This window comes from Bubalus kerabau, chromosome 4, assembly GCF_029407905.1.
Source record: "Bubalus kerabau isolate K-KA32 ecotype Philippines breed swamp buffalo chromosome 4, PCC_UOA_SB_1v2, whole genome shotgun sequence".
NCBI classification, from domain to species: domain Eukaryota; kingdom Metazoa; phylum Chordata; class Mammalia; order Artiodactyla; family Bovidae; genus Bubalus; species Bubalus kerabau.
In genome coordinates this window covers 161,003,282-161,006,449 of record NC_073627.1, presented here as the reverse complement: position 1 = coordinate 161,006,449, position 3,168 = coordinate 161,003,282, and positions in this window count along the sequence as shown.

The following is a 3,168-nucleotide window of genomic DNA, read 5'->3' as shown; positions in this document are numbered from 1 at the left end:
TACTATCTCTTTTCCTTCTCATTCCCACCTGGTTTCCAAACACTGACTTCCACCCCACTTCCATTGCATATCCGGTACATGGCAGATAGAAAATCCCTGGTTTATTACCTTTCAGTCTCCACCCTTTCTCTACTCCATTTTCCTCAAATCCCACTCATTCTCATAAGGGTGGGATCTTGCCCTTGGGCTCCTAAGGGACAGACCAGGGCAGTGTAACATCAATATATTTGTAAGAGTTTAAGGGCATTTCCCTTCAAAACATCAGCATTTATAGGACATTCACAGTAGAGTTCAGGGGGTCTTCAGCAATCCAGATCAAGTTCTATTTATATCCTTTGTCACTGGACAAGGAAGACCATGTCACCAAGTCTTTTCTGCCATTTCAACATCTCCTCTCCCAATCTGTGGGTAGTTGCTTGAAAAAAAAAAAAAAATCCTAATATACTTTTGTTATGTTACTTCATGTTAGTCAATAATTCCATATTATTATCATCTCTGTTTTATAGACAAAGAAGGTGGATCATAGAACTAAAGATTAAAGTAGCACTGGGACGAAAGTCCATCTAGTTATTCAGCAAATGCTTGAGTGCTCACAATATCAGTGAGCAGTAGAGCAAGAATTTCTGCCTTACAGAGCTTATACCGTGGTGGATATCAGTTCTTATTTTATTGATTGTAAGGTGTAACTTTTTACAGCACTCTTATTCTGCCTTAGTAGTAGCTATCAGTCTCAATGCCTCAAATAATTGTTCTTTCCATGTGACTGCTGAAGCCCTCAAGTCATAGAAACCCCAGCTGGCCTATTTTACCAGATGCTTGGGCATTCTCAGTCATGCTTGGACTTATAGTGGGTACTCAGGCTTAGGTCAAGAATGAAAGCTGAAGCATTTTAAACACTGCTCACAGGGAATGAATTCTTAGGGAAGTAGCAATGTTCCACTAGAGTAAATGCTGTAACAGGCTAAAGGGTGGACTTGTAAATATTCATAAAAAATAGATTGGATTTAGTGCAGGTAAACGTCTTGAGCAGGTACAACAGGAAGAACTGCTCCTGTTAGGGTTGGTTGGTGGGATCTTCTTTTTGTACAAAGAAATGTTGCCAGCAATTCTTCTTGAAAGACTAATTTAGAATAATTTTTATTTTCTATATTTTTTATTAGTTAATGAGATCTAGGAGTGTAATAACCTGGTGAGAATTTGTCTGCAAATGGCAATCAAATTAGTCTTATTCATGAAACTCATAAATAAGCTATAATTCGGCATTTTATGTCTAGGGGAATTAAAATGGGGGTCATGCTGTTTAAGAGGATAAGGGAATTTAACTATACACTGGGGAATTGAGAGCAGATTTATGATGAAGACATATCCTAACTGGAAGCTTAATTCTGATTTAAATTACAGGTCAAGCTGTGCAATGTGTTTTATTTTTAGGGGAAAATCTTTGGGGAGATAAAGTGTGCTTGTTTAAAGAAGCAGCAGAAAGTAAATGAAAAGGCGGATTGCATTTTCAGCTTTTCTCTTAAAATTTCAAGCTGCTGTAAGTCGAATCACTCCTGAGTTCCTGATGATGGCTGTTGCGAAATTTCTTTCTTTTAGTTTCTTTGTGTTATTCTTGCCCTTTATTCCAGAGCAGTTATTTTACTTGACAGTAACAAAAAGATGTAGCCAGCATATCTGCCAGCAAACTAATATGGAAACCAGAGATAAGGTATTCTCAACTCTTCTAGAATTGTGACATCCTATCATTTTAGGCTGACTCATAAAATCAGCCGCTTCTGCACATAGAAGAGCCTTTGAAGAATTATAACCACACATTTTTCAAATGGGGAAATTAAGGCTTCTAATGATTTTCTTAAATTCACTCTTTATCTCAAATAAGTCTATTGAGGAAATAAAATATATGTATGAATGACTTCAAAATATAAAGAAATTGCTTTCTGGTGAAATAAAAATTCAAACAGATTATCAGAGGTTGGCTATGTAGCAGAGATCTTTACTTGGAAAATAACAGACTCTTACAGCCCAGACCTTTATTCTCTGACATATCCCTCTCCCTCCAAGAAATACTTCAGTAAGTACAACCACTATTCAGGATTCAGTTGTGTATGGGGATGGAGTCTGGGGTGGGCAATGGCAACAGAAAGCCTGAGAGGGAATGAAAATGATCTGTTCTCCTTTTAAGTCTCTGAAAGAAGGTCAAGTCAAGAATGGAATATTCAAATAATCCTTGACTAGAATGTTAAGAATAATACTGGAGAAAGGATACAACATGGTGAAAAGAGAGATAAATATAGCTTACAAGACACAGCATGGGTCAAAAAGATCCTCTGAGACTCACAGGTGTAATGTCCTCTGTGCCAAAAAAAACACACGGCACTAGAGTGGAGTGTCCCATCGGAATTCCCCCTCTTATTCCCCCTGCCCCACCATCTTCCACCTTAATTTCTCTCTGCCTTGTTTGAGAAGCCACCTCAGTCATTCACTTAAAGGACCTTTTCCTCATATGAGGCAAGTATGTAACATAGGATTGGTGCAGGTGCCCAGGGAGTCCACAAAAAGAAAATAGTAAAAGCTGGGAACATAATCAAGAGGTACATACTTGGAGGATTTTCCTAGATAGTATTTGAGCTGAATCCTTAAGGAAAAATATGCCTTTGACAGGTGGAGATAGGGAATCAGCAGTCCAAGTGTAGAAGATTACCTGGTACAGCCTTCCAATAAGTTTACTAGAAATTTATACTCCTCTTATAATGGGTGCTGAACCACACCACACAGAATCCCTCTTTGGGACCAAGGCATGGGATCCTCCAGTTCCCAGGAGAGCTGGTTGCAGATGGCTCACAGCTGAGCAACTTCCCTAGCATGTCTCTCCACAGAAGGAAGCTGTCTGGCTGAAGTTAATCTTCCCTTTGATGTTGGGCCATATCCAGTGACTGGTTGGTGCAGGGACACAAAAGCCCCTTTACTTCAACCAGGATAACTATAAAGGGCCATCTCAACAGTTTCTCAGGCCATCAGCTGAAGCCTTGTGACTGCACCCTACTGTGGCTTCTCCCTCTGGCCAATTCTGTTTTCTGCACTAGGGCACGGGTGTTCTGGACAGCACTCCCAAACAAACTTTCTGCACGCAAATCTCTGTTTCAGTCTAGTCTTTGGGGAACCCACCTA